Below are 25,066 nucleotides of genomic sequence, written 5' to 3'. Positions count from 1 at the left end.
AAAAAAAATTCCAAACCTGTCTTAAATTAGTTTGATCCAATTGCAAGAAATTGTAAAATTAAAATATTGCAAGTGTATAATAATCACACATGACACAGCACCTGTGAAGCAATTTTTCTCCATGAACTCTCATCTAGGCTCTAGCCCTAGTTTTCCCCTTTATTGTCTGTGACCACATCAACATTATACAATATAACCATCAAGCAAACATAGCACAAGAACACCAAAATGGGACCCACAATCCAGAACAAAAGGGGCATGGCAACAAAATGTTAGAAATATATTTTGAAAACACAAAATTTATTTAAATAAATAAATATGTTAATATTAACGTTTTAATTTTATGAATTATGGAGCTAATGGTGAATCATTTGATCCAATTTATACATGAAACTTACTATCCACTGCCACAGAAAATCGAATCATAGTATGGTAGAGAGCAAGCTGTCAATGCAATTTCTAATCTTGGCATTTACTCATAATCAATTGAGTTAATTGGCACAACTTGAACCAGAGGTTGCGCAGGAAATAAATCCATTTTCCATTTGAGTTTCTATATATACATGATTACCATTTATTCATTTATTACCGTTTCATTTTCATTGATGCATTTCGGTTCAATTTCTTATTAACAAAAGAAACGGTAATATATATTGAATATTATTTTTAATAGTCATGAATGCACAAATTGATTGATATCTATGGTTTTGCCTATAAATAACACATACCATTTGGAAAGCAATTATCCAATAATTGATATCTCTTCTTCCTGTTAGCTCCATATATCATAAACTCAATTTCTATTCTCCCACAAACAAATATATTCATTATAAATAAAATATAATTCTGCTATCATTATTGAAAGAAGCTACATCAACCTCTACCACGGTTGCGCCCGCAGGCAGAGGAATACCGGCGTAACTTGGGGCAGTCTTAACCGATTATTCCTGCGCTTAGGACGGGAAGTTGCCTTAGGTCCGCATTTTGCAACTCCGGGTAACAAAGTTTTAATTTCTATATTCTTGATTAAATTTTTAAATATATTTTTTATTTATTTTATTGATTAAAATTCAGATTTAAATTAGTTGGTTAGTTCATATTTTTCCAACACAAAAAACAGTCTATTTCCAATAGTATTCAGATCAAACCCTTTTCCCAAAAGCCCACAAACATACTCAACCGTCATGGGGTTATTATCGTCATTTCCTCGAGGAAACCAAACTGTCCGTAGAACCTTATGGAGATAGAATAGCACAAGAAAGCAAAGAGAACGATGGTGATAAGTGATGTGTCTGCATACAGAGCTCTCAAAGGGGAGGGGGGGGGGCCTTCCTAGCAACAAGAACGGCATATGGCAAGACTGTACAGTCAAAATCAAGGCATTATGGCCCTCACAGGTATGGCTGTCGCGACCAACGTAACAATCAATATCACACACGCTTACTGATGCCCTAAACCAATTATTGTTATTGTTTATGTGTAAGTTAATAATAGAATAGTTTATTTAACTATATGTAACCACATCTCAAGTGTGCAATAAAGCTTAATTGCTTTCTGCAAATCCAGTTTAGCACAATGACATTACCATTTTTTCTAAATCGAATTAAATTAAGCCTTGATTCGACAAAATTTGTATCATAGCAACAATTGGGAAATTAATGATCAATTATTCTTAACTTGACCAATTTTGTGTTATTTTAGAATTGACCAACTACGCCTTAATGCAACCTCAATGTGCAAATCCACAGCTAACAACCCGAGGTATTTGGACAAAGATTAGTATAACCTAGCTAGTACAAGTACCATATTTGCCATGCCACATAATTTCATTATATATATAAAAGGACCTGAAATGAAGCAGATCATGTGTTGTGCACGTGGCAACAACAAATAACATCTCTTTTTAGCTCGAGATCTAAAATCCCAACTCGCTCTCTCAGTTTGATTCATAAACAATCTAATTATGAGTGAGACTTAGTTCTCAGTTTGATTCACAAACAAACTAATTATGAGTGAGACTTGATTCATAAGCAAACTAATTATTTGATTCACAAACAAACTAATTATGAATGAGACTTAAAACTAATTATGAGTGAGACTTAGTTTGCTCTTTAGCAGCTCATTGTCAACTCATTGCCACCCCTACATATCCGGTAAGAAACCACATAAGATATGGCTATTCGGTCCGCTGTATTATGAAATCCATTTAAAAATATTTATTAATTATTAAATAAAATTTTGGATCAAAATCAGACCAACCCCGCTGTTTTATGAAATCCATTTAAAAATATTTATTAATTATTAAATAAAATTTTGGATCAAAATCAGACCAATCATGTCGGATCTGATCCAAAATCCATAAATTACTCATCCAGACTTGGTCTGGTCAAGTAATTTTTTCATTAGTTCCCAGCGCCTTTTATAGGCTCTCAAACAGTTCCATTTTATTTATTAGTGTTGTGGGACTAAAGTATCTTTATTATACCGCCGGACTAAAGAAGCTTTAATGCCACATCATCGTCTCACTGAGTTGTAACGCACTATCAAATGCAATGTATTTTGGGCCTATCTTGATAATGCACAACTTATTCATTAGTCACTTTTTGTAATTTTTTAAAGTCTTAAAACAAAAGACCTTAGAAATAAATTGGTTGCACTTTATATTCATTTAAAACATATATAAATATATTGTGAAGTACAAAAGTCAGTGACCGATACACACACATCTTGTGTTTTATGGCATTATATTTGTTGCATGAATTTATATGAAAATAAATTCAAATACATACATATATATTTGAATTCTCATTTTAAATTTCGTATACATAAGTCCGAATAATAATCTGTATATGCGGTATGCAGTGACTTTCCACATACTGCATAAGAATCACATTTAATAACATTGATTGTGACCATTGTATTTTTCGTATTTTAGATCATTGCCACCTTTTTAGCTCATTACCACCCCTTTAGCTGCTGCGATTCGCTGCTGTGGTTCAGCGTGTCGCCTGTTTATTAATTCCATCTCAATTAAATTGGTTTGTGCTCTTTTCAATGCACCAATGGTTTTGCTAGTATATTTTATTTTGTAAAAGGTTGAAGGATATATATCTAACTATAGGATTTTTTTTTTAATATGTGTAGATTATTCTAACGTTCAAAAAAATTGGGAATTTTTTCTGATCCTGCTTATAAAATTTGTAAACATTATTAAATGAGGGTCCAACTATTTTATATTGCTTATTAAGTGAATGTTGTACAGTGAATGTAATTGTTTTCTGTGTTAAAATGTGCATATTGAAGAATATTATTTGATGTATTTTGTAAATATTGTTTTGAACTATTGATGTGTAATTTGTGTTTAATGGCTAGATAATATGGATGATAGTCAATTATAAATGAAAATTGAAAAAATAGAAATTATACATGGTTCTTAAAAACAAACCGTGTACAAAGAATAACATACACAGTTCGTAATTACCAGCCGTGCATGGTTAACACATATCATACACGGATTCCTTGTAGAAATTGTGTATATAACCCTTGTTATTATACACGGTTATTATGACCGTGTATAAATCACCTATTTCAGCATCTTCTTTTAAGAGATCGGGCACAATTCCTCAACCGTGTACAATGTATCGACCTTTTTATACACGATACGTGCGGACATAGTTGCAGAATTGTGTGTCATTAGCTTTTTTAACTGTGTATAATTGCATTTTATGTAATAGTGAGGCACTGAATTTCAATCGCTCGGGATCGTGCCATATTTATTTGGAATTCGGTGCTATACCGGACGATACAAACTCGTTTTCTCTAGAAACGTTTGGATGAAACAAGAAATAGAGCAAGAATAGAGCTAACACTAAGATTGAGGATAGTAGATAGCCCAACATTTTGTTGGGTTTGTCGAATAGTGAGAAAATCTACAAAAGACAAACAAAAATTAGTTATATTTGTTAATCCAAATACATACAAACATAAAATAATAGTTCAAAATACTGCTAATCTGGATTAGTGATTATTAATCTTCTCCCATCCAAAAGCACCATCCTTTTGTATCGAGAAAATCAGCTGATCCGATTTTCGACTTCTATCCATAAACATGGAATCTGTACCGAGAGCAAGGTGACACCAATAATTATATTGTACCTTCACAATAATGTGGAACTACTCTCCTTTTGCATCGAGTGTTGACTTTAGGTCTTCTTGATATTACATATAGGCCCAACTATTATATATTGATTTCAATTGCATATTAGTAGAAGATAGATCATATATATATGTTAACTGTATCCAGATTTTATATGACAAGGGTAAAATAAATCTAATATTATATATAATTCTAGATTTTATTGATACCTTTTTTTTTTATGAATTAGTTTTGAGATCCAAAAATACAATAAATATCAAATTTTGCATATAAGCTCGCATTTTTAACCTGAGATCAATTATGATAAAAAAATCATATACACTTAATCCAAACCAATGGTTTAAATAGCGATTATAGCGCTATAGTGGGACAGTTAAAAAAAAAAAAAGCAATTGCACTAAGTAACTAGCTATATATTGTTCATAGCGCCATAGCTTTTAGGGTCTAAAAAAACTATAGTACAACTATAGCTAGCTATTTAGAACATTAATCCAAACAATTATAAAAGTATCCATGCGACTTAGAACCGATGATAACATCTGATAGGACTACTCTCCCATGTTTCATTCACTCGCAAGTGGCAACAACGAATAATATCTCTTTTTATTTTTATCAAAGATTAGTTAAAAAGATGTAAGCAAATGCATTCTCATGACATAATATACGCTTTGGGCTTTTATTTTGAAATAACATTCCTTGTGTATGTTAATAAAAAAAAAAAATCCCTTGTGTATTTTTTTAGATATATGATTCAAAAGCAAAAAAAGTGATTCGTTTCTAAAACTAAGTGGGAAACCTGTGATGACCCCCTGATTTGCTCATTGTTTTCATTTTTATAATTTTGTCTTATTTTTTCTATCAGTTTGGACAAGCGATGTTAACTAATATGTTGTTTTTAAAGGATTTAATTTAGATGTTTAATTGGTTCTTATATGCGCTTAGACTCTACAGATCGTCATTTTATTCTTTTTTATCATAGTTGACAGAGTTTAAGCCACTTTATGTAACGGTGTGATATCTGAATAAACCTTGTAGTACATAAACTTCCATGCTTTAACACCAAATATTCGTTATCACTAATCCAGAACAAAAGAGTGCGAAGCAAAATTTTATATTATATGTGAAAGTATTAACCGAACTAGAGCCATCATCATGTTACAACCATGATCCAAAGAAACACTCAATAGTTACAAACAAATCACAATACTAAACTTGAATTAGAACTACACAACGATCTAGTCATAATTATCAAACCAAAACATCAAGTAAAAGCAAAGAAACGAAAAGAAAGGCTCGTAAATTCCTAGTCCCCCACTTCCATAGGAGGTCACGAGATCTCTCATACAAAATTGACTACACTCCATCAAGTGTAACCCAATCCACAACAGTTGTTTGTTGCATGTGTGTCGTTCCAAAAAAATATCTCATTTCAAGAAAACCTTCATCTACATAAATCAAAGTAAAACTCAAATATTAGTACAAACCAAGAGTGAACGTTGTGAGATCTGACCACCTAAAAAAAACTATAACATAGACCTATCAGCTCAAACAAGTAACAGCCAAGTCAGCTTTGGTTAACTTCAACCGGTCAGGTACACGAAAGAGCCACAAGAGAAAGAAATAAGCTGTGCAACAAAAAAAAGTATAAATTGTGAATAAAACTTATCTAACAAGCAAAACCGTAGGGAATTCATGTTTGTTGCATCCGTGCTGTTCCAAGAAAGCAATCACACTTCAAGAAAAACTTTATCTACATAAACAAAAGTAAAACTCAAATATTGGTACTAACCAAGAGTGAAGGTTTTGAGGTCTAACCACTTAAAAAATACCTATAACATAGACCTATAAACTCAAACAAGTAACGGCCAATTCAGCTTTTCAACCGGTCAGGTACACGAAACAGCCACAAAGGGAAGAAATAAGATGTGCAACAAAAAAAGAAATGATATATTGTGAAGGAAAATTTCTTACAAGCGAAACCGCAAGGAAGTCATGCTTGTTGCATGCGTGCCGTTCCAAGAAAGCATCCCACTTGAAAAAAACCTTCACCTACATAAACAAAATTAAATCTCAAATATTGGTACTAACCAAGAGTGAAGGTTTGAGATCTAACCACTTAAAAAATACCTATAACATAAACCTATCAGCTTCAACAAGTTACGGCCAAGTCAGCTTTGGCTGACTTCAACCGGTCAGGTACACGAAACAGCCAAAAGGGGAAGAAATAAGCTGTGCAACAAAAAAAGAAATGACATATTGTGAATGAAACTTATCTTACAAGCAAAACCGCAGGGAAGTCATGTTTGTTGCATGCGTGTCGTTCCAAGAAAACATCCCACTTCAAGAGAAGCTCCATCTACAGAAACAAAAGTAAAACTCAAATATTGCTACGAACAAAGAGTGAAGGTTTTGCTTATAAGATAAGTTACGGCCAAGTCAGCTTTGGCTGACTTCAACCGGTCAGGTACACGAAACAGCCACAAGTGGAAGAAAAATGCCGTGCATCAAAAAAAGAAAGAATATATTGTGAAGGAAACTTATCTTAGAATCGAAACCGCAGGGAAGTCATGTTTGTTGCATGCGTACTGTTTCAACAAGAAAAGCTTCATCTACATAAACAAAACTAAAACTCAAATATTGGTACTGACCAAAAGTAAACGTTGTGAGATCTGACCACCTAAAAAACTATAACCTAGACCTATCAGCTCAAACAAGTAACGGCTAAGTCAGCTTTGGCTGACTTCAACCGGTCAGGTACACGAAACAGGCACAAGAGAAAGAAATAAGTTGTGCAAACAAAAAAAAAGTATATATTGCGAAGGAAACTTAACTTACAAGCGAAACCGCACGGAAGTCTTTTAGTTGCATGCGTGCCGTTCCAAGAAAGCTTCACACTCCAAGAAAAGCTCCATCTACATAAACAAAAGTAAAACTCAAATATTACTACTAACCAAGAGTGAAAGTTGTGAGATCTGACCACCAAAAAAAACTAGACCATAGACCTATCAGCTCAAACAAGTAACGGCCAAGTTAGCTTTGGCTGACTTCAACCGGTCAAGTACACGAAACAAGCAGAAGGGAAAGAAATAAGCTGTGCAACAAAAAAACAAAGTATATATTGTGAAGGAAACTTAACTTACAAGCGAAACCGCAGAGAAGTCATGTTTGTTGCATGCGTGCCGTTCCAAGAAAGCATCCCACCCCAAGAAACCTCCAGCTACATAAACAAAAGTAAAACTCAAATATTAGTACTAACCAAGAGTGAAAGTTGTGAGATCTGACCACCTAAAAAAACAATAACATAGACGTATCAGCTCGAACAAATAACGGCCAAGTCAGCTTTGGCTGACTTCAACCGGTCAGGTACACGAAAGAGGCACAAGACAAAGAAATAAGCTGTGCAACAAAAAAAAAGAATGTATATATTGGGAGGGAAACTTAACTTACAAGCGAAACCGCAGAGACGTCATGTTTGTTGCTTGCGTGCCGTTCCAAGAAAGCATACCACTCCAAGAAAAGCTCCATCTACATAAACAAAACTAAAACTCAAATATTGGTATTGACCAAGAGTAAACGTTGTGAGATCTGACCACCTAAAAAAACAATAACATAGACCTATCAGCTCAAACAAGTAACGCCTAAGTCAGTTTTGGCTGACTTCAACCGGTCAAGTACACGAAAGAGGCACAAGACAAAGAAATAAGCTGTGAAACAAAAAAAGAAAGTATATATTGTGAGGAAAACTTAACTTACAAGCGAAACCGCAGGGAAGTCATGTTTGTTGCATGCGTGTCGTTCCAAGAAAGCGTCCCACTCCAAGAAAAGCTCCATCTACATAAACAAAACTAAAACTCAAATATTGGTACTGACCAAGCGTAAACGTTGTGAGATCTGACCACCTAAAAAAACTATAACCTACACCTATCAGCTCAAACAAGTAACGGCCAAATTAGCTTTGGCTGACTTCAACCGGTGAAGTACACGAAACAAGCAGAAGGGAAAGAAATAAGCTGTGCAACAAAAAAACAAAGTATATATTGTGAAGGAAACTTAACTTACAAGCGAAACCGCAGAGAAGTCATGTTTGTTGCATGCGTGTCGTTCCAAAAAAGCATCCCACCCCAAGAAAAACTCTATCTACATAAACAAAACTAAAACTCAAATATTGGTACTGACCAAGAGTAAACATTGTGACATCAGACCACCTAAAAAAACTATAACGTAGACCTATCAGCTCAAACAAGAAACGGCCAAGTCAGCTTTGGCTGACTTCAACCGGTCAAGTACACGAAACAAGCAGAAGGGAAAGAAATAAGCTGTGAAACAAAAAAACAAAGTATATATTGCGAAAGAAACTTAACTTATAAGCGAAACCGCAGGGAAGTCATGTTTGTTGCATGCGTGACGTTCCAAGAAAGCATCCCACCCCAAGAAAAGCTCCATCTACATAAACAAAACTAAAACTCAAATATTGGTACTGACCAAGATTAAACGTTGTGAGATCTGACCACCTAGAAAAACTATAACCTAGACCTATCAGCTCAAACAAGAAATGGCCAAGTCAGCTTTGGCTGACTTCAACCGGTCAAGTACACGAAACAAGCAGAAGGGAAAGAAATAAGCTGTGAAACAAAAAAACAAAGTATATATTGCGACAGAAACTTAACTTACAAGCGAAACCGCAGGGAAGTCATGTTTGTTGCGTGCGTGACGTTCCAAGAAAGCATCCCACCCCAAGAAAAGCTCCATCTACATAAACAAAACTAAAACTCAAATATTGGTACTGACCAAGAGTAAACGTTGTGAGATCTGACCACCTAAAAAAACTATAACCTACACCTATCAGCTCCAAAAAGAAACGGCCAAGTCAGCTTTGGCTGACTTCAACCGGTCAAGTACACGAAACAAGCAGAAGGGAAAGAAATAAGCTGTGAAAAGAAAAAAACAAAGTATATATTATGAAGGAAACTTAACTTACAAGCGAAACCGCAGAGAAGTCATGTTTGTTGCATGCGTGTCGTTCCAAGAAAGCATTCCACCCCAAGAAAAACTCCATCTACATAAACAAAACTAAAACTCAAATATTGGTAATGACCAAGAGTAAACGTTGTGAGATCTGACCACCTAAAAAAACTATAACCTAGACCTATCAGCTCAAACAAGAAACGGCCAAGTCAGCTTTGGCTGACTTCAACCGGTCAGATACGCGAAACAAGCAGAAGGGAAAGAAATAAGCTGTGCAACAAAAAAACAAAGTATATATTGTGAAGGAAACTTAATTTACAAGCGAAACCGCAGGGAAGTCATGTTTGTTGCATGCGTACCGTTCCAAGAAAGTATCCCACTCCAAGGAAATCTCCATCTACATAAACAAAACTAAAACTCAAATATTGGTACTAACCAAGAGTAAACATTGTGAGATCTGACCACCTAAAAAAACTATAATATAGACCTATCAGCTCAAACAAGTAACGGTCAAGTTAGCTTTGGCTGACTTCAACCGGTCAAGTACACGAAACAAGCAGAAGGGAAAGAAATAATCTGTGCAACAAAAAATGAAAGTATATATTGCGAAGGAAACTTAACTTATAAGCGAAACAGTAAGGAAGTCTTGTTTGTTGCATGCGTGCCGTTCCAAGAAAGCGTCACACTCCAAGAAAAACTCCATCTACATAAACAAAACTAAAACTCAAATATTGGTAATGACCAAGAGTAAACGTTGTGACATCTGACCACCTAAAAAAACTATAACCTAGACCGATCAGCTCAAACAAGAAACGGCCAAGTCAACTTTGGCTGACTTCAACCGGTCAAGTACACGAAACAAGCAGAAGGGAAAGAAATAAGCTGTGCAATGAAAAAACAAAGTATATATTGCGAAGGAAACTTAACTTACAAGCGAAACCGCAGGGAAGTCATGTTTGTTGCATGCGTGACGTTCCAAGAAAGCATCCCACCCCAAGAAAAGCTCCATTTACATAAACAAAACATAAACTCAAATATTGGTATTGACCAAGAGTAAACGTTATGAGATCTGACCACCTAAAAAAACTATAACCTAGACCTATCAGCTCAAACAAGTAACGGCCAAGTCAGTTTCGGCTGACTTCAACCGGTCAAGTACACGAAACAAGCAGAAGGGAAAGAAATAAGTTGTGAAACAAAAAAACAAAGTATATATTGCGAAGGAAACATAACTTACAAGCGAAACCCCAGGGAAGTCATGTTTGTTGCATGCGTGTCGTTCCAAGAAAGCATCCAATTCAAGAAAAGCTCCATCTACACAAACAAAACTAAACTCACATATTGGTACTAACCAAGAGTGAAGGTTGTGAGATCTGACCACCTAAAAAAACTATAACCTAGACCTATCAGCTCAAACAAGAAACGGCCAAGTCAGCTTTGGCTGACTTCAACCGGTCAAGTACACGAAACAGGTACAAAGGAAAGAAATAAGCTGTGCAACAAAAAAACAAAGTATATATTGTGAAGGAAACTTAATTTACAAGCGAAACCGCAGGGAAGTCATGTTTGTTGCATGCCTGCCGTTCCAAGAAAGCATTCCACCCCAAGAAAAACTCCATCTACATAAACAAAACCAAAACTCAAATATTGGTAATAACCAGGAGTAAACGTTGTGAGATCTGACCACCTAAAAAAACTATAACCTAGACCTATCAGCTCAAACAAGAAACGACCAAGTCAGCTTTGGCTGACTTCAACCTGTCAAGTACACGAAACAAGCAGAAGGAAAAGAAATAAGCTGTGAAACAAAAAAACAAAGAATATATTGCGAAGGAAACATAACTTACAAGCGAAACCCCAGGGAAGTCATGTTTGTTGCATGCGTGCCGTTCCAAGAAAGCATCCAATTCAAGAAAAGCTCCATCTACACAAACAAAACTAAACTCACATATTGGTACTAACCAAGAGTAAACGTTGTGAGACCTGACAACCTAAAAAAACAATAACATAGACGTATCAGCTCAAACAAGTAACGGCCAAGTCAGCTTTGGCTGACTTCAACTGGTCAGGTACACGAAACAGGTACAAAGGAAAGAAATAAGCTGTGCAACAAAAAAACAAAGTATATATTGCGAAGGAAACTTAACTTACAAGCGAAACCGCAGAGAAGTCATGCTTGTACATGCGTGCGTTCCAAGAAAGCATCAGAATTCAAGAAAAGCCCCATCTACATAAACAAAAGTAAAACTCACATATTGATACTAACCAAGAGTAAACGTTGTGAGATCTGACCACCTAAAAAAACAATAACATAGACGTATCAGCTCAAATAAGTAACGGCCAAGTCAGCTTTGGCTGACTTTAACCGGTCAAGTACACGAAACATACATAAGGGAAAGAAATAAGCTGTGAAACAAAAAAACAAAGTATATATTGCGAATGAAACTTAACTTACAAGCGAAACCGCAGGGAAGTCATGTTTGTTGCATGCGTGCCGTTCCAAGAAAGCAACCCACCCTAAGAAAAACTCAATCTACATAAACAAAACTAAAACTCAAATATTGGTACTGACCAAGAGTAAACGTTGTGAGATCTGAGCACCTAAAAAAACTATAACCTAGACCTATCAGCTCAAACAAGTAACGGCCAAGTCAGCTTTGGCTGACTTCAACCGGTCAAGTAAACGAAACAAGCAGAAGGGAAAGAAATAAGCTGTGCAACAAAAAAAATGTATATATTGCGAAGGAAACTTCACTTACAAGCGAAACCGCAAGGAAGTCTTCTTTCTTGGATGCGTGCCGTTCCAAAAAAGCGTCACACTCCAAGAAAAACTTCATCTACATAAACAAAAGTAAAACTCACATATTGGTACTAACCAAGAGTAAACGTTGTTAGATCTGACCACCTAAAAAACTATAACATAGACCTATCAGCTCAAACAAGAAACGGCCAAGTCATCCTTGGCTGACTTCAACCGGTCAAGTACAAGAAACAAGCAGAAGGGAAAGAAATAAGCTGTGCAACAAAAAAACAAAGTATATATTGGGAAGGAAACTTAACTTACAAGCAAAACCGCAGGGAAGTCATGTTTGTCGCATGCGTGCCGTTCCAAAAAAGTATCCCACTCCAAGGAAAGCTCCATCTACATAAACAAAACTAAAACTTAAATATTGGTACTAACGAAGAGTAAACGTTGTGAGATCTGACCACCTAAAAAAACAATAACATAGACTTATCAGCTCAAAAAAGTAACGACCAAGTCAGCTTTGACTGACTTCAACTGGTCAGGTACACGAAACAGGTACAAAGAAAATAAATAAGCTGTGCAACAAAAAAACAAAGTATATATTGTGAATAAAACTTAACTTACAAGCGAAACCGCAAGGAAGTCTTGGTTCTTGCATGCGTGCCGTTCCAAAAAGCGTCACACTCCAAGAAAAACTCCACCTACATAAACAAAAGTAAAACTCACATATTGGTACTAACCAAGAGTGAAGGTTGTGAGATCTGACCACCTAAAAAAACAATAACATAGACTTATCAGCTCAAGCAAGTAACGGCCAAGTCAGCTTTGGCTGACTTCAACTGGTCAGGTACACGAAACAGGTACAAATGAAAGAAATAAGCTGTGCAACAAAAAAACAAAGTACATATTGTGAAGGAAACTTAACTTACAAGAGAAACCGCAGGGAAGTCATTTTTGTTGCATGCGTGCGGTTACAAGAAAGAATCCCACTCCAAGAAAAACTCCACCTACATAAACAAAAGTAAAACTCACATATTGGTACTAACCAACAGTGAAGGTTGTGAGATCTGACCACTTAAAAAAACAATAACATAGACGTATCAGCTCAAAAAAGTAACGGCCAAGTCAGCTGTGGCTGACTTCAACCGGTCAAGTACAAGAAACAAGCAGAAGGGAAAGAAATATGCTGTGCAACAAAAAAACAAAGTATATATTGGGAAGGAAACTTAACTTACAAGCAAAACCGCAGGGAAGTCATGTTTGTCGCATGCGTGCCGTTCCAAAAAAGTATCCCACTCCAAGGAAAGCTCCATCTACATAAACAAAACTAAAACTTAAATATTGGTACTAACGAAGAGTAAACGTTGTGAGATCTGACCACCTAAAAAAACAATAACATAGACTTATCAGCTCAAAAAAGTAACGACCAAGTCAGCTTTGACTAACTTCAACTGGTCAGGTACACGAAACAGGTACAAAGAAAATAAATAAGCTGTGAAACAAAAAAACAAAGTATATATTGCGAATGAAACTTAACTTACAAGCGAAACCGCAAGGAAGTCTTGGTTCTTGCATGCGTGCCGTTCCAAAAAGCGTCACACTCCAAGAAAAACTCCACCTACATAAACAAAAGTAAAACTCACATATTGGTACTAACCAAGAGTGAAGGTTGTGAGATCTGACAACCTAAAAAAACAATAACATAGACTTATCAGCTCAAGCAAGTAACGGCCAAGTCAGCTTTGGCTGACTTCAACTGGTCAGGTACACGAAACAGGTACAAATGAAAGAAATAAGCTGTGCAACAAAAAAACAAAGTACATATTGTGAAGGAAACTTAACTTACAAGAGAAACCGCTGGGAAGTCATTTTTGTTGCATGCGTGCGGTTACAAGAAAGCATCCCACTCCAAAAAAAACTCCACCTACATAAACAAAAGTAAAACTCACATATTGGTACTAACCAACAGTGAAGGTTGTGAGATCTGACCACTTAAAAAAACAATAACATAGACGTATCAGCTCAAAAAAGTAACGGCCAAGTCAGCTGTGGCTGACTTCAACCGGTCAAGTACAAGAAACAAGCAGAAGGGAAAGAAATAAGCTGTGCAACAAAAAAACAAAGTATATATTGCGAAGGAAACTTAACTTACAAGCAAAACCGCAGGGAAGTCATGTTTGTCGCATGCGTGCCGTTCCAAGAAAGCGTCACACTCCAAGAAAACTTCAATCTACATAAACATAAGTAAAACTCACATATTGCTACTAACCAAGAGTAAACGTTGTGAGATCTGACCACCTAAAAAAACAATAACATAGACTTATCAGCTCAAACAAGTAACGGCCAAGTCAGCTTTGGCTGACTTCAACTGGTCAGGTACACGAAACAGGTACAGAGGAAAAAAATAAGCTGTGCAACAAAAAAACAAAGTATATATTGTGAATGAAACTTAACTTACAAGCGAAACCGCAGGGAAGTCATGTTTGTTGCATGCGTGCGGTTACAAGAAAGCATCCCACTCCAAGAAAAGTTTCATCTACATAAACAAAACTAAAACTCAAATATTGGTACTGACCAAGAGTAAACGTTGTGAGATCTGACCACCTAAAAAAACAATAACATAGACTTATCAGCTCAAGCAAGTAACGGCCAAGTCAGCTTTGGCTGACTTCAACTGGTCAGGTACACGAAACAGGTACAAATGAAAGAAATAAGCTGTGCAACAAAAAAACAAAGTACATATTGTGAAGGAAACTTAACTTACAAGAGAAACCGCTGGGAAGTCATTTTTGTTGCATGCGTGCGGTTACAAGAAAGCATCCCACTCCAAGAAAAACTCCACCTACATAAACAAAAGTAAAACTCACATATTGGTACTAACCAACAGTGAAGGTTGTGAGATCTGACCACTTAAAAAAACAATAACATAGACGTATCAGCTCAAAAAAGTAACGGCTAAGTCAGCTGTGGCTGACTTCACCCGGTCAAGTACACGAAACAAGCAGAAGGAAAAGAAATAAGCTGTGAAACAAAAAAACAAAGTATATATTGCGAAGGAAACTTAACTTACAAGCGAAACCGCAGGGAAGTCATGTTTGTTGCATGCGTGCCGTTCCAAGAAAGCGTCACACTCCAAGAAAACTTCAATCTACATAAACATAAGTAAAACTCACATATTGCTACTAACCAAGAGTAAACGTTGTGAGATCTGACCACCTAAAAAAACAATAACATAGACTTATCAGCTCAAACAAGTAACGGCCAAGTCAGCTTTGGCTGACTTCAACTGGTCAGGTACACGAAACAGGTACAGAGGAAAGAAATAAGCTGTGCAACAAAAAAACAAAGTATATATTGTGAATGAAACTTAACTTACAAGCGAAACCGCAGGGAAGTCATGTTTGTTGCATGCGTGCGGTTACAAGAAAGCATCCCACTCCAAGAAAAGTTTCATCTACATAAACAAAACTAAAACTCAAATATTGGTACTGACCAAGAGTAAACGTTGTGAGATCTGACCACCTAAAAAAACAATAACATAGACTTATCAGCTCAAGCAAGTAACGGCCAAGTCAGCTTTGGCTGACTTCAACTGGTCAGGTACACGAAACAGGTACAAATGAAAGAAATAAGCTGTGCAACAAAAAAACAAAGTACATATTGTGAAGGAAACTTAACTTACAAGAGAAACCGCTGGGAAGTCATTTTTGTTGCATGCGTGCGGTTACAAGAAAGCATCCCACTCCAAGAAAAACTCCACCTACATAAACAAAAGTAAAACTCACATATTGGTACTAACCAACAGTGAAGGTTGTGAGATCTGACCACTTAAAAAAACAATAACATAGACGTATCAGCTCAAAAAAGTAACGGCTAAGTCAGCTGTGGCTGACTTCAACCGGTCAAGTACACGAAACAAGCAGAAGGAAAAGAAATAAGCTGTGAAACAAAAAAACAAAGTATATATTGCGAAGGAAACTTAACTTACAAGCGAAACCGCAGGGAAGTCATGTTTGTTGCATGCGTGCCGTTCCAAGAAAGCGTCACACTCCAAGAAAACTTCAATCTACATAAACATAAGTAAAACTCACATATTGCTACTAACCAAGAGTAAACGTTGTGAGATCTGACCACCTAAAAAAACAATAACATAGACTTATCAGCTCAAACAAGTAACGGCCAAGTCAGCTTTGGCTGACTTCAACTGGTCAGGTACACGAAACAGGTACAGAGGAAAGAAATAAGCTGTGCAACAAAAAAACAAAGTATATATTGTGAATGAAACTTAACTTACAAGCGAAACCGCAGGGAAGTCATGTTTGTTGCATGCGTGCGGTTACAAGAAAGCATCCCACTCCAAGAAAAGTTTCATCTACATAAACAAAACTAAAACTCAAATATTGGTACTGACCAAGAGTAAACGTTGTGAGATCTGACCACCTAAAAAAACAATAACATAGACTTATCAGCTCAAGCAAGTAACGGCCAAGTCAGCTTTGGCTGACTTCAACTGGTCAGGTACACGAAACAGGTACAAATGAAAGAAATAAGCTGTGCAACAAAAAAACAAAGTACATATTGTGAAGGAAACTTAACTTACAAGAGAAACCGCTGGGAAGTCATTTTTGTTGCATGCGTGCGGTTACAAGAAAGCGTCACACTCCAAGAAAAACTTCATCTACATAAACAAAAGTGAAACTCACATATTGGTACTAACCAAGAGTGAAGGTTGTCAGATCTGACCACCTAAAAAAACTATAACCTAGACCTATCAGCTCAAATAAGAAACGGCCAAGTCAGCTTTGGCTGACTTCAACCGGTCGAGTACACGAAACAAGCAGAAGGGAAAGAAATAAGTTGTGAAACAAAAAAACAAAGTATATATTGCGAAGGAAACTTAACTTACAAGCGAAACCGCAGGGAAGTCATGTTTGTTGCATGCGTGCCGTTCCAAGAAAGCATCTCACCCCAAGAAAAGTTTCATCTACATAAACAAAACTAAAACTCAAATATTGGTATTGACCAAGCGTAAACGTTGTGAGATCTGACCACCTAAAAAAACTATAACTTAGACCTATCAGCTCAAACAAGAAATGGCCAAGTCAGTTTTGGTTGACTTCAACCGGTTAAGTACACGAAACAAGCAGAAGGTAAAGAAATAAGCTGTGAAACAAAAAAACAAAGTATATATTGTGAAGGAAACTTAATTTACAAGCGAAACCGCAGGGAAGTCATGTTTGTTGCATGCGTGCCGTTCCAAGAAAGTATCACACCCAAAGAAAAGCTCCATCTACATAAACAAAACTTAAACTCAAATATTGGTACTAACCAAGAGTAAACGTTATAAGATCTGACCACCTAAAAAAACTATAACCTAGACCTATCAGCTCAGACAAGTAACGGCCAATTCAGCTTTGCCTGACTTCAACCGGTCAAGTAAACGAAACAAGCAGAAGGGAAAGAAATAAGCTGTGAAACAAAAAAACAAAGTATATATTGCGAAGGAAACTTAACTTACAAGCGAAACCGCAGGGAAGTCATGTTTGTTGCATGCGTGCCGTTCCAAGAAAGCATACCAACCCAAGAAAAGCTTCATCTACATAAACAAAACTAAAACTCAAATATTGGTACTAACCAAGCGTGAAGGTTGTGAAATCTGATCACCTAAAAAAACTATAACATAGACCTATCAGCTCAAACAATAAACGACCAAGTCAGCCTTGGCTGACTTCAACCGGTCAGGTAAACGAAACAGCCACAAGGGAAAGAAATAAGTTGTGCAACAAAAAAACAAAGTATATATTGTGAAAGAAACTTAACTTACAAGCAAAACCGCATGGAAGTCATGTTTGTCGCATGCGTGCCGTTCCAAGAAAGTATCCCACTCCAAGGAAAGCTCCATCTATATAAACAAAACTAAAACTCAAATATTGGTACTAATGAAGAGTAAACGTTGTGAGATCTGACCACCTAAATAAACAATAACATAGACTTATCAGCTCAAAAAAGTAACGGCCAAGTCAGCTTTAACTGACTTCAACTGGTCAGGTACACGAAACAGGTACAAAGGAAAGAAATAAGCTGTGCAACAAAAAAAGAAAGTAGATATTGTGAATGAAACTTAACTTACAAGCGAAACCGCAGGGAAGTCATGTTTGTTGCATGCGTGCCGTTCCAAGAAAGCATCACACTCCAAGAAAACTCCAGCTACATAAACAAAAGTAAAACTCACATATTGGTACTAACCAACAGTAAACGTTGTGAGATCCGAACACCTAAAAAAACTATAACATAGACCTATCAGCTCAAACAAGTAACGGCCGAGTCAGCTTTGGCTGACTTCAACCGGTCAGGTACACGAAACAGGCACAAGACAAAGAAATAAGCTGTGCAACAAATAAATAAAGTATATATTGAGAAGAAAACTTAACTTAAAAGCGAAACCGCAGGGAAGTCTTGTTTGTTGCATGCGTGCCGTTCCATGAAAGCGTCACACTCCAAGAAAATATCCATCTACATAAAGAAAAGTAAAACTCAAATATTGGTACTGACCAAGAGTAAACGTTGTGAGATCTGACCACCTAAAAAAACAATAACATAGACTTATCAGCTCAAACAAGTAACGGCCAAGTCAGCCTTGGCTGACTTCAACCGGTGAGGTAAACGAAACAGCCACAAGGGAAAGAAATATGTTGTGCAACAAAAAAAGAAAGTTTATATTGTGAAGGAAACTTAACTTACAAGCGAAAAACCGCAGGGAAGACATTTTTGTTGCATGCGTGCCTGTCCAAGAAAGCATCACACTTGAAGAAATGCTCTATCTACATAAACAAAAGTAAAACTCAAATATTGGTACTAACCAAGAGTAAACGTTGTGTGATCTGACCACCTAAAATAATAATAACATAGACCTATCAGCTCAAACAAGTTACGGCCAAGTCAGCTTTGGCTGACTTCAACCGATCAGGTACACGAAACAGGCACAAGGGAAAGAAATAAGCTGTGCAACAAAAAAAGAAAGTAAATATTGTGAATGAAACTTAACTTATAAGTCAAACTGCAGGAAAGTCATGTTTGTTGCACGCGTGCCATTCCAAGAAAGCATCACACTTCAAGAAAAGCTCCAGCTACATAAACAAAAGTAAAACTCAAATATTGGTACTAACCAAGAGTGAAGGTTGTGAGATCTGACCACCTAAAAAAACAATAACATAGATCTATCAGCTCAAACAAGTAACGGCCAAGTCAGCTTTGGCTGACTTCAACCGGTCAGGTACACGAAACAGCCAGTATTTGCAAAGCGATGTTTTCAAAGCGCCGCTATTGTTTTTGTCTTTCCTGGCATTTATAGGCCCCTTTGCAAAGCGACGTTTGCAAAACGCTGACAAAAGTCGTGATATTTTAAAAAACATATTTTCTCTTGACGTTTTTCAAATCACCGCCAAAAATAACAAAAATATTTAAAAATATCCAAAAAATGTCCTTATGCTGCCATTTTACATATGAATCAGTACATTGTTTAATTACATCAAGCACTTGTTGAAAATAAAGGAAAAGTAAAACCAACATAATTAAAATGTCTTGAATTTTTGTACTTGATCTAATTTGAAGCAACATCAAGCACTTGTTTAATTACAATATAACCATTCAATACTTGATCGAATTTTAATTTTTGATCTGCCTTATCTTCAAATAACAAGAGTCTTGGATGTTAATTGCATGTATGGTAGAACTAGAAAATATTTTCAGGAAAAATCAAATAAATTAGAAAATAGTTTCAGGAAAAAATAAAATAAATTAGAAAATATTAAGTCTAAATTAACAAATCGGCCAAGTAAAATTATATTACCTGTATAAACCCCTAAAGCTTTCTTCATGTTTAATCGTTCTTAAAGCTGAAAGTGTACTTTTGTACAGTACCTGTTCTGGCTTGATACCTCTTTTATCGGAAAACAATTAAAAAAAGAAGTGAAAAAGAAAGTATAGTTCAGGTACACGTATAAAATGTCCATATTGAAATTGTGTTGTACTGGGTTGAAGTTGGCAACGAAAAAATATTTTCATCATAAAAATATAGCAAAAAGAAGAAGAGAAGAACCTGGATTAGAGTTTTGACAACCCATAAAGGGTTTACTAACAACTGCACATGCAGTTCCATTGTCGACAGCAACAAGTATATTTCCAGCAATTGAGAGTTGGTCGTTTGTACCAGATGAAAATTCATGCTTCAGCTTACCATATACTGTGAAGTAAACCTGCCCATTCGATAACAAAGCATTAGTTGGTATACTAAACTATGTTTCTTACCATTACACCACGTACTGGTACAAGCTAAGCCCTATTTGTCAAGTGACCTTAATTCATTTGGTACAAGACAGCAAGATGAACTGGTACCGAATTGCCACCTACCCAAGTTTACCAAAAACTCCAAAACTCACTAGTACTGAATGACCAGCGCCAACACTGTACCAGCACTGGTACATGTCATCATCCATGTGGTACACTCGACAGTTAAACATTCAAAATCTCCAAATTTTTTGAAAGAGAGGAAAACAAAGCAACTCAATCAAAGGAATTTCTACAAGCTACAGAACCAACACGGCTCAACTACATAAGGCGGTTTGATTCCCTGAGAAGTGACATCATATGTAATTACAAAAGGTGCTTGGATTCCTTGAACTAGTCAATAATGTGGGTCCTATAAAGTTGAGGTTTCCTTGAGTGTAATCATTCAAAAAGAGACAACAACACTAAAAAAAGAACACACAATTGTCACATAACTTCGTCAGAAAGTGATCAAAAAGCTTCAAAGAAAAAGAAAAAGTAAAATTGAAAATGCAAAGCTGGAGAATAACTCTCCAGTCTGGAGAATTTATATAAGAGTGCCAAAAAAATTAGAATTAACTACTTACCTAGAGATGTATTTTGTTAAGCTGGGGGACAGTATGTATATGCATAAAACTAAGGCGTATTTGGTACCGCTTTTCTTCTTCTCCTTTCCACCATCTTTGTACACTGCACAATACAAATGGACCAGTAATCAATGCTTAAGTGCATATATAGACTTTTAAAACCCAGTCCATATGAAAATAAAACCATCTCAAAGTCAGTACACAGACTAGTAATCAGTGCATATGATAGCATACTACAAAACTGATATTGTCGCAACCATCTCAAAGTCAGTACACAGACTAGTAATTTGGCCCTAAATTCATCACCATTGAGGATTCAGACTAATCAATCAGCATAGCAAACCACACTTAAAAAGTTATCAAAAGATGAAAAACAAGTACCTCTTGATCTACATCATCTTCATCGTCTCGATAGTCATCATCATCACTGAACAAAACTGAATATTTATTCATTGCCACAGTTTTAAAAATGAGATGGTCAATATTACAAATAAGCCTAACATTTTAAAAGGAAATTTATTTGATTTTTTTACCTTTATGGCTTGAAATGTACCATCAGAGTCAGATAAAATGACATTTTGTGCTTGAAATTGCAGTCCTTTATTTTTTAATGTGAGTACCATTTATGGCTTAAACATGTTACCATTTATGTACTGTGAGTGTGAGTACCAACTGAAATTGCAGTCCTTTATTTTTCTTTGCATTCAGTAAATTGTGATAATAAGATGTTAATAAGGCTAAAAAAGGAACCTTGTCTTTAGAATCATATGAGTTTGTAGGTTTGTGTTCGGTATCTGCAGGTTGGAGAGATTCCATTGAACCTGAAATTACAGAAGGAAAAACAATAAAATTAGTCTCTTAACCTTTTCAATGTACCGGACAGTAAGTTCTAATTTACATATATTTCTTTACAAAGAAAAGGCAAAATAATTATTAAAAATTAACTACTTGGCAACAACTGAGAACAAATTTAGGACTGACCGTTTTTCTAAGACTTATCTATTCTAAATTTCTAATAAACATTTCTATCCTGAAAGTCACCATACAAATACACCTATTACAATAAAGCTGACACACTAAACATCTACATTTAAAAAAAAAAAAAATCAAGCAATTCTGTCCTTATCAGAAAACTATAGCAGTATCACAGACCAGACTACGGCCCAAACCAGCAGCAAATCAAACCGACAATAGATTATCGTAACACAAGATTAATTAGAAGAATAATTCACTTACTACCTCTTCCTCATGCTAGTTGGTTGCTCTGGAAGGGACACCAAGCAAGCGCCTTCAAAGCAGCACTATGATTGGGAAACCGGTCAATAGGGTTGGATGAAGTGAGGTGCCACAGACTTGTTACTTGTAGTATAATATACCTTATAACAGCAATGGCAATTGAGATAAGCCAAAAATACCAGCTTTGATCATTTGGATATGTTCTAAATACTGTTACTTTGTGTTTGTTTTCCATGGGAACAAAACTTAAGTGTAAATTATAGACTAAAACTTAGCCTGTTGGTGCCTCTATTTTGCTAAAAAATTAGTAGAGTTAAGTACTAACTATCTGATAGTATATTCATTAATAATTATGAAATAGACATATTTTTTTTTACCCGTGTGTGATAAGATGATTATGCACGGAGTGAAATTAAATTGTGCCCGAAGAAATAAATTAAACACAAAACCAATCCTGATGAAGAGGGAATGCTCAGCTTCTTGACCCTTCTTCAATGAAGGGTACTTTACCTCATCTTCTCTCCTCTGTCTCTCCATTCTATAATGACAAGAATAACCTCACCAGCCTTGATGGTGATTCTCTATCTGTTAACAGCAATATAATATATTATATTAAATTATCGACTGAAACATGTAAAAAAATCATTAACGACCCAGTAGTTTCATAATAAATGCTCTGTTTAACACTGCACTTAGCAAAACAAAACATGATATCTAGAATTCGAGGTTCACTGCCAAATTATCTCATCAAAATTCCAACATTCACTTAGATCCTCTAGCATATTATAAGAAATGAAGTTAGTTTTTCTCAATTTGACGGAAAAAATCTACCTGCTGTGAGTTTGATCTTAGCAATATTTTCATACGAGTTTGATTCAAATGATAGCTTTGTGTTAGAAGTGTAACCTGCTCTAACAGCACCAGATCCTGATCGACTAGATATCTGAAGTGGTTTTACATCTTAAACCCCAGAAAATCCTTGTTTCTGCATCTTAAACCCTGAGATACACGATTTCTCACTGAAATTGAAAAAAAAAATGAAGAGTGAATTGATAATCATGCATAAAAACCCTTGAAATCCCTTTATCAAGAAATTATGGTAAAAACCCGATACTGAAGCAGAAACTAAACGAAATAAAAAAATTTCACAAAATTTCACAATTGTAAAAGAAACAAAAAATTTGTCAAAATTAAGGTCAAAAATCCAAAATACTAGACCAATTGAGCAGAATTTCAACCTTGTAATGTGAAATCTAGAGAGGAAATTTAGAGAAAAGTACCTAAGAGGGAGAAGACGCTTGTCAGAGCTCCATGGAAGCGCTCTCTCCCGGATCTCTCTCCCCCTAACTTCTCCCTTCCCTCCCTCCTCTCCTTCTCAGTTCTCACCCCTTCTATCCCTGATCTCCCTTTCTCCTCTTCCCCTCTCCCTCTCCCCTCCTCCTCCAACTCCTACCGCCTGAAAGACTTGAGCCAGCTCAGCTCAGCGAGGGCTACTGCGGTGGTTCGGTGACGATCGCTTCTTATGCGACGAGATCGGAGGTTTTATAGAAATAGTCTCACACGCGCGGGAGGAGAGTAGGGGTGGAGGCTTGGCGCGAGAGGAGAGGCGTAAGACAGAGGCACGCTCTCCCGATCTCTCTCTACCTCGCGGAACTAAATGCCACTAAATAGAAGAATAGGAGGAGCAGGGCAAATAGCCGTTGTGAGAATCTTTAATTGGTGGATCTCCTAAGGTATCAAACAAACAGATTTGGAATGGAGGATCTGAGAGAGAGAGCGGAGCTGATTCACCTGAGTTTTTAGTTTGAGGTTTTAGGAAAGATATGATAGCACCTCAGGTAACATAAATTTTGAGTTTAGAAATTACCGGTGCATTCCGCAATCCGCATGAATCATTTTTTATTTGATTCGACAGTACAACCTTTTGCGTGTAGAGCAAGCCACATATTTCAGCTTATTTTTATTTCACTAACTCTACAACTTTTATAAATTTTGTTGAATTTTTTTTTAATTTTAGTAAAAAAATTCACAAATAATATATTAAATTAGATAAAATTTTACTATTAATGATTGTCATCAAATAATGCACTGAAAATTTTTATAGATCGAATGGATCTACTAAATTAATGATTTTACGCAAATAACAAATTATATACATTTTTATTATTAATGATTGTCATCAAATATACTTGTAAATATATTTAATAAATGATGGGTTTGTGATTTTTGTCATGAAAATAATATTCCTCTTCTCCTCTCCTGTGTTCAATTTTATTTTTTACATCTTATTTGACTGAATTTTTTTCAAAAATAATAAATAAACAAGTACATCTTATTTTCGCAAAATCCAACCTCACTACTACCATGAATTTTTTTTACATATTTTGTTTTTAATAAAATTAAAATTGAGGATTGAAAATTTTGTTTCAAAAGAATATTAGGAAAAACCTTCAAAAATCAAATGGAATGCACTAAACAGGCACTTCAAAAATCAAATGGTGATGCATTTTATACAGAAAATTAATGAAGAAAATCCAAAGGCAAAATGAGATGCACACAATTACAAGAACTAGTAGAAGAAAATAAATGTACATAGATATGTGAGATTTCAAAATAACGTATAAATTAATTATGTATGCTACAAAAAGAGAAGAACAGACATATATATATATATATATAGAGAGAGAGATGGACTTGGGTGAGACACGGTGTATACGCGTTTATACTTCACGCTGTATTTTCATTTTGAAAGTCCAAACAATCGATCCGAACCGTTAGATGTTTAATCCATATTGAAATGTGCTTGGAGACTAAATTTTATATTTTTTTGGAAATTTTTTACTATTTATTAAGCATTTTTGAAAATCTGAAAATCCGGGTGAACAGTAAAAACAGTAAAAATTTCTGAACCACCGGATCAGCGATTTTCAAAGTGGCTTAATAAATAGTAAAAAAATTTCAAAAAATGTAAAATTTGGTCTCCAAGCACATTTCAATATGGAGATCGTGTTGAGCGGTTCGGATCGGTTGTTTGAATTTTCAAAATGGCTA

General features: G+C 35.7%; 3 long non-coding RNA genes across 3 annotated transcripts; all 3 read right to left on the bottom strand.

The window, feature by feature from the left end:
• Window positions 1–5,275: 5,275 nt before the first annotated feature.
• On the bottom strand, window positions 5,276–6,542 carry LOC144567019 (uncharacterized). The gene is made up of 3 exons (XR_013515342.1): window positions 6,435–6,542; window positions 6,128–6,205; window positions 5,276–5,906 (listed from the first exon to the last, which is right to left on the bottom strand). It is a non-coding gene; the product is annotated as an uncharacterized LOC144567019 (long non-coding RNA).
• A 12,833-nt stretch (window positions 6,543–19,375) lies between these two features.
• On the bottom strand, window positions 19,376–21,615 carry LOC144567559 (uncharacterized). The gene is made up of 4 exons (XR_013515441.1): window positions 21,161–21,615; window positions 19,966–20,122; window positions 19,727–19,806; window positions 19,376–19,447 (listed from the first exon to the last, which is right to left on the bottom strand). It is a non-coding gene; the product is annotated as an uncharacterized LOC144567559 (long non-coding RNA).
• Window positions 21,616–22,394: 779 nt separating this feature from the next.
• LOC144567560 (uncharacterized) lies at window positions 22,395–23,359 on the bottom strand. Its single transcript, XR_013515442.1, has 3 exons — window positions 23,296–23,359; window positions 22,847–23,034; window positions 22,395–22,600 (listed from the first exon to the last, which is right to left on the bottom strand). It is a non-coding gene; the product is annotated as an uncharacterized LOC144567560 (long non-coding RNA).
• Window positions 23,360–25,066: the final 1,707 nt, after the last annotated feature.

The sequence above is a fragment of the Carex rostrata genome, chromosome 16, assembly GCF_964058835.1.
Source record: "Carex rostrata chromosome 16, lpCarRost1.2, whole genome shotgun sequence".
NCBI lineage: Eukaryota > Viridiplantae > Streptophyta > Magnoliopsida > Poales > Cyperaceae > Carex > Carex rostrata.
The sequence above is the reverse complement of the archived record's forward strand: the minus strand, read 5'-3'. Positions and strand labels throughout refer to the sequence as shown.